At 40.2% G+C, this 7,779-nt stretch overlaps 1 long non-coding RNA gene across 1 annotated transcript in view; it reads right to left on the bottom strand.

The window, feature by feature from the left end:
* The window catches only part of LOC117938088, a 10,792-nt gene extending 5,967 nt beyond the window's left edge, over nucleotides 1-4,825 (bottom strand). Inside the window, exons 1-2 of the long non-coding RNA XR_004655326.1 lie at nucleotides 4,815-4,825; nucleotides 4,336-4,341 (exon numbers count right to left, since the gene is read on the bottom strand). This is a non-coding gene — a long non-coding RNA (uncharacterized LOC117938088). The remainder of the gene's footprint in view (nucleotides 1-4,335; nucleotides 4,342-4,814) is intronic.
* Nucleotides 4,826-7,779: the final 2,954 nt, after the last annotated feature.

Raw genomic sequence — 7,779 nt, 5'->3', positions numbered from 1 at the left:
GAAAAACATAAAAGACATCACAAATCCCACACATTATTGTTCTTTCAAATACTTCTAGAGACAATAAAATCTGTGATTCAGGGAGGCAAGATGCTGAGATGCTCCCATTTCTGGTTTTCTCTCTGATGTCCTCCGGCTGCTCTGCCTTGACTCTGTGATTTATTGAGTGTCCTGATGGGGTTCCTAAAGTAATGCTAACCACTAACTGCTAATGACTGTACACTACCGTCTGCTAGTTAGCTCAGTTAGTTAGCAGCTTGGAGGACTGGGGGAGTGCTTGGTGTCTACACTGCTGGCACAAGAGCTTTGGACCGCTGGGAGGACAAGGTTTTAAGGCCGGGGGCGGAGGGGAATGCTGGAAAAAAATTGTGTGGGAGTGAAGTACACAATGATAAGGTTTCTTGTATCAAAATAGTAAAATGGTTTTCGTCCTCTTTTCTGCTTCACCTATATGTAGGCTACCCAGCTTACTGTAGCCTAAGATAACTCGGAATGTTTTGGGTCTAATAATGGCAACATGATCATTACGCATGCAAGCTACATCGTAGTGTCTGTCAACATTGGTGAACCACATAGTAAAAGGTTAATATTTCTCACTAAATGTCTCAAGAAATGCTTAAAATGACGGATAGTATTCCAAGGTCCTGCAAAGTGCGTGCAGCAGTCCCTTTCAGTTCCATGTACGATAAAGGAAAGTCAGATTTCACAAAAGGTTTTTTTGCGCTGGTAGGTAGACTTATATTCTGTTCGTTTTTTTATTCCTTTAAATGTACCTAAATTTCCAATTCAACTAAATAATAAATAACAGAAGAACATAATTCAGACCTTTGGTTTTGATGTCCTTAGTTATTAGATTATTCCTTTCAGGATGAAAAGTAGAAAACAGTAATTTTCTTTTTTTCTAGCCTACAAAAACCGAAAATTGGTTTTCTCATTTTTCGCTTGCCAGATTAAATAGAATGATTGAATGATCAGATCATACAGGGACCACTCTATGTGTCAATATAGACTTTGTCCTTTTGACTCAGTAAACAACAGGAGGTTTTAGTCGATGGGAGCCTATAAAGAGTGGGGTTAAGTATTTCTTTCATAACAAGATGCATCGCCTCATCTATTTTCTGGTATGACAGGTGCACAGTGAACAACAAAAACCAACAAAGTGATAGATCCATCTCATCCAGTCACAGAATGTCAAGTTATTTCCCTTGATATCACTTTTTTCAGACATTTTTTTCAATACAGCGTTTCTTTGATCATCACAGCAAGAAGGAAACACATCAAAGTTCACATTCAAATGTGGATTGCTCTTAGCTTTCATCTGCCAGAATAGATTCAGACGGCACGTGCAGTATCACCTTGAGCTTCTAAATTCTTATGAAACTACAACAGCTTACTCTGTATTCCATCTTCATGTGTAGAATTATGTAATAACTCACTAGCAACAGGGAAGGGAAAGGTCTGCTGGTCTGTCTGCAGCAGCTCAGTCCTCACCTGGATCTTCTACTAGTATTCCGGCTGCGTTCCTGTTTTGTTCTGTTGTCTGCCACACGCCAAACCACACCGGGAGTGTCTGACATGTGGAGCGTTTAAGCCTGCCCGGCTTGCAGTTTATATTGCCTCTATGTTGTATTAACACTCAGAAACCTAAGGTCATTTTCTATAATTCTTTGTCCGTCTACTTTTGTTTTCTAAAAAAGCGTGTCATCAACCTCAACCCTGTTGTCTACAGTCAAGATATGAACATTATTGAGTGAGTATTTGTCCTGCAGTGAGGTCCCTTGAATGTTAAAAATGGTTGTATGACCTTAAAGACAAATAAATAAATAAAATGGAACATGAATCTTACACATAAGTATTGATATCACACACAAAGCAGTACAAGCTAAGCCAATCTCCTCAAAAACACTTCTTACATGTCTTGGGAGTGACACTGTGAAGAAATAATCATCATAACTTATGCAGTTGACAGAATACATACATACACAAGAGGTGCCAGTTTACTTCCTGGGCACTGCTGAGGTGTTGAGTAAGGCACCAGCCCCCAACTGCTCGAGGCGCCTTTGATGGGCAGCCCCCTCACTGTGACTTCTCGCCATTAATGCATGTATAGGTTATGTTTGTGCATGTGTCTGTGTGTATTTCGGACCTGTGTTTAGTAAGTAACTCCATCAGAGTGAATAATTTAATTTCCCCCCTGGCAATCAAAAAGGTGTGTCTTCTTCTTCTCAAACATCTCTTCTCATTCATCTGTTTGATAACATTTTTAAAAATTGTAATTTTTATTTTATTAGTCAGGTTTCACTTTTTCTTAATCAAAAAGAATCAGCGGGTTGGAGACAGCAAAATGTACATTTTCGGTTTTGAGGAGTCAAGGTTTTCAAATGGGTATTCAACTTGATGATAAAGTGACTAAAAAATGTGGCCTAGTAAGAGTCAAGCTTCAAAAACACTGAACCGTAAACTTCCCATAATGCATGTGGGGACACCACACTCCCAGTTTGTAATGCAGGCTCTCTGTTTTAGTGTCAATACCAAACCCAAATAACTCTTATGACATTATCAAGGTTGTATTTCCAGACTTGAGAAGGTTTTTCCAGAGCTACAGAAGACTGATGTAAAACTGACGGGTGAACTGACCTTTGTGTGTTAAATCAATGAAGCTCCTTAAACAAAGTTTTCAAGTTATACCTTCTGTATTAATTGTAATGGTTACATCATGCAACAGTAGTGGGCTTGAACAAAAAATTTCACCGCTGGAACAGTTTTTATCCAGTTTCCCTTCAATTCAATTGTTCTTCCTCTTTTCAGATGGCATACCTTTAATTGAAGGCTCCTCACTCATTATTACAGCCCCCTATTTTCTGTTTCAAAAGAATTGTGTCTAATTAGCAAAGTGAGAAATTCTCATTGATCATAAGAAGGTTCCTTTACCATAGATGTTTGACATGATAAAAAAAATGCTTTGAAGAATACACAGGGAGGTGTTACCAATATTATATAATTGATACTGTTAAGAGAACTGGTGTTATGCAAATAACAATGGGCTACAATGGTGTTTCCGGCTCTTTCGTCAATAATAATAATAATAAATTGTATTTATAATGCCCTTCACATTTAAAATGAAATCTCAGTAGTAAGGAGTTAAAGATGTCAACACAAATAAAACACATGCACAGATTTCTGTGATAGATGATATGTGGGTAACACATTCCAGCCACAGGAGTGAATGAAATGATCTCAGGTTCAAGTACCTTCTTTACTCTTCCATATTTGAAATACTCAATACTAAGCTTTTAATGGTTTCCCCTCTGGAACAAAGTTTCTCAGAGTGCTTTAAAGGTCATCTTGCATATGCTAATTCCATGTCTAAATCTTAAAAGGATGCAACTGAGGGCAGTGCTCGGTGAAACAGTGCATTCAGGGGGAAATCATAACCTCATGCAAATCTCAGCTTTAACAGGCTAAAGGAAAACAGGAAACCCCTTTAAAAAAACAAATATTTATATTTGTATAAATTTATATTGTCCAGGCAAATAGCAGCATTCCGGGGTGAAAACTTTAAATGAAGCTCAGCATTCAGTTCCTTCAGGAAGACTTCTATGCTTCATGTTTCTCTCTCTCCCAACCCATCCATCTCATCCCATCAGCTGCAATGTCATCATCTGAATGTGGGCGTTTACTCTTAAGTTAAACCACTGCAGATTTTGCCACAATCTCTGTCGCTATCACATTGTTAAATTCAAACTTTAAATCTGTTCCGCTCTTTGCTGCTCTTGTCATTTTTGACAAAATTGATGCAGACCTCCTTAACCCCATTCACCTCCAGTTCTCATCATTCCCAGCAGCCATGGTTCCTCCATCATCAGAAGCCACACTTCACATTACATCCATCCAGATCTTCAGGCCTTCAATATACCTTCATCACCTCCACCAGTGTCTAGACTCCATCAGGAGGGCTCTATAACCCGTATAGTTTAACATTTTATATGCCTCAGAAAGTGTCTTAAATATAGGCGTCCAATAGTTGTTCAGAGAAGGGCATGTCCAAAAAGTATGAATAAGTGAGCCAATTTCTACTTTGCAGCGATTACACATTGGATCACTGTCTGCATAAAACTTAGCTAATTTTTCTTTGGAAATATGTAAACGGTGAAGAACCTTGAATTGTAGAAGCCCATGCCTGGCACAGATAGAGGACGGGTGTACCCTATGCAACATACAGTCCCAAAGATCAGCTGAGATGTTCATTGCCAAATCCTTTTCCCAGTGTGATTTTATAATGGAGAGAGATGGAGATTGTAAATCCAGTAATAAACTGTAAATTTCTTTAATCACCCCTTTCTTGTGAAAATGAATATCCAAAATACTATCCAAAATTGTTTTCTCTTGTAAGTTAGGAAAAGTACTGTATCTAATGACTGTAAAATGGCGTATTAGCAAATAACGGAAAAAATGCGTCCGAGGTATAATAAACTGTTCACTCAACTGTAAGAATGAAGCAAATACTCCATCAACAAACAGAGCTTTAAAAGTTCGTAATCCATTATTACTCCAAATCTTAAAAGCTAAATCATCCATTGAAGGTGGGAACATGTGGTTTGAGCACAAAGGGGCATTTCTTGATATAGTATGTAAGCCAAATTTTTTCCTGCATTGTGTCCAAATTCTGAGAGAGTCGTAGAGCAGAGGATTGGATTTATAGGTTTGCAATTCCAAAGGAAGGGCTGAACTTAACAAAGCTGGTAGAGAGGACTTTCCACAGCCAGATGCTTCCATATGAACCCAAGAAGGTGCTTCAAAAGATATTATGTGACTGTTGCATTAGGAAGCTAGATATAATCCAAAGAAAGGCACCAAAGGTGATGGTGTGGATGAGGACTATGCCCTAAAAGATTTTGCCATCACCAAGCTGATCCATCGCAAAAGAGTTGCTGTAACAAGTTATTGTCAAAATGCATACTCCTAACTTTCCAGTAGACCCGAAAACATTACTACTCTCAACTCTTGTCCCAGGAATCTCTGAATCTCTCGATTGTTACCGCCAAGCCATGCTTTATCATTCCCCAGGGCTTACACCAAATGCGTTGACAGCAGCTTTCCTCACTCTGCTGTAACAACATGGAACAGCCTTCCCCCTGCTGTCATCGGTGACAACACATAGTACTGTTCATTCATTTAAGAAGAGATTGAATAAACATCTCTTCAGCATGAGATTGCTATTCCAAAGCTCAATGACTTCAAGCATGCATTAAACAGCTTCATACATATTCCTGAGTAGCTGCAAATCAGTGATAGGCTGTCTGAATGTAGCTTTTGTCTGCTGAAGAAATAAAGAATAAAAATGCTGTGTGTAAAATCAATGCATTTCTTTAGCTGCATCATTGAAAACTGAGTAATGCAAATTAACAGTGTAGCAGGCTATAAGCCTACAAGCTATCGCCTAACTACCTCTACTCTTACGTAACCATAAAACAATATGTATGTATACTATATATATAGCAGTACAGTGTGACACTGAGCCATTACTGTACAGTACAATGTGTGAGGTCCAAACATGTTTGATAAAACAATATAAGGCCTTTATTGTCATAATATTAAAATGACTTGTCTTCTTCAGAGCAGTTGACTCCAGCCAAACCTACCAAGCTTGGGACCACAGAATAAGACTAAGAAGGCTAAGGTTGACTTGCTAACCACTGAGCTGGACCGGATGAAGTCTCTCTTTCTGGCCCTCCATTCCAGTGCTGGTGTGTTGGAGGCAGCTCCACCCAACCCACCCATTGTTGAGCTTGTGGCTAAGGAGGAAATGGATTCCATGGCAGCCTCAGCCATTTTCTTAAAGGAGTATGCTGAATAGGGGCCCTCCATTGCTTCAGGGCCAGACTTTCGTTCCTCGGCTCATTGCTCATTAGATGGGGCCGACGCATGCTCCATGGAGTCCATCATTTGTGCCGCACTGGCAAGGGGGAGACTTGGCGTCCAGACCCCTGCCGCCTTCAGCTGTATGTTGGCCGCTGAAGGGCCTGAGCCGCTGTTGACAAATTGCATAAAGCCCGTCAGGAATACTATTCTGAATGCCTGAGCACTGTCTACCCATCTGCAGTTTTTTCCAAATGGTGTTCAGCTCATAATTATGACCCAGTTCATTGTTCTGTTCCTGGCATCCTTGAGTTTTTGCGGACCCTCCTGAACGGTGGCTGGTCTCCTTCTACTATATGTGTCTGCTCTGCCATTTAGTTGCAGAATGTTGCGGTTGATAATAACACTGTGGGAAGTCTCAGGTTTGTATCCCGCTTCTTTAAATGGGCTCTGAGGTTGGATCTCACCAAAGAGGGGGGGCTGTAAAACCTGAAGTGCCCCTTGGGGACTAATAAAGTTATCTGAATCTGAAAAAAGACCCAACAATTTCTGTTATTCTATGTATATATTATACAAATACATTATAAACTTCCAGATTCGATAACTTCCTAAAGTTAATATTTGTGAACATCCCTTCTTAAAATCAAACCTACACAGATATTTGCCTGAACAAATTGTTCTCCAGTCTTTTACACACATACACACACAGCTGCATCTTCAAGCTGACATGGTGTATCACTGGTCTCTTGTTTGCCTGTGATTATCAAACCCACTCATGTTCTATTTCTGCCATGCATTAACCTTTGAAATCATAGCGTGTCTCTCAGACACACACGGCTTTCCACTAACATCAGAGCAATGCAAACTACATAGTTACCTCTTACCACTTGGCAACATATGGGGGCGATTTGTGTCGCACACTTGAGTTGTGCAGTGCACACTTATTTGCTTTGAGGCTATTCTTGTGGATGTCAGGCGTGTAGATACCCAGATTATAGATATCTATCTACAGACTATTAGACTTCCCTAGAGCAAGATGGCGCCAGCTACAGTGCACATCATTTTATTTTGTTTTTAGTTTTAATTTAGTATTCAGCTGTGGTACCCAGACATCTTTTACTAGAGATGAGCTCATAAACCTAACGGAAACAACTCCAGCTGACTTAATTCTCACTTTAGCAGACATCTTTAGCAACTCACTAAAAACATACCAAACCGGCTTCCAGTGTTCCACCATCATCCCTGTCCCCAAAAAACAAGGATTACAGGACTGAATCCCTGCAAACCCGGCGCCCTGACCTCGGTAGTAATGAATTCTTTTGAGTGCCTTTTTCTCTCACAACTCAAAAACCTACCGCCTGGAACAAACTGCAAGCTGAAGTGCAGTAAATAGCTGTGAAGCGTAGATTCGTGCTTGATCAGGCACCTGGCTGTTTATACCAGACTGTGTGTGTGTGTGTGTGTGTGTGTGTGTGTGTATGTGTCACTCTATTTGACTGTCCGTTGGTCTCTCTCTTTGTGTGCCTGATCGTGTGTGTAGGTGTAGACAGAGCTGAGAAGTCAATACAGCTTAAATCACTATGAACCTGGGTGTTTAATTTTAAAATTTGGTTTATTTGGTAAAGCAGTTAGCTGCACTGTGGCCTTCCAGTATGTGATTACCTGCCTGGCTTGACACATTTGCTTGCCAAAAAATTATCGCTGCAGTGTGGTCCAAAGTGGTGATTGCAGCTGGTTTGGCTGGACCGATTGAATGACATGGGTGCCAAAAGGAAAATGTCTCAGCTTCATGGTGGTTTACGGTGGTTCCGACCAACATGTTTCAACAGTGTGACAGTTGTGTACAATGTATGGTGCACTTGACAAGGTGCAGTGTAAAGGCTAACCAGACCAAATGAAAATTGCAAATGTTAACACTTT

The sequence above is a fragment of the Etheostoma cragini genome, chromosome 22 (genome assembly GCF_013103735.1).
Source record: "Etheostoma cragini isolate CJK2018 chromosome 22, CSU_Ecrag_1.0, whole genome shotgun sequence".
NCBI classification, from domain to species: domain Eukaryota; kingdom Metazoa; phylum Chordata; class Actinopteri; order Perciformes; family Percidae; genus Etheostoma; species Etheostoma cragini.
This window is presented reverse-complemented; position numbering and strand designations above follow the sequence as displayed.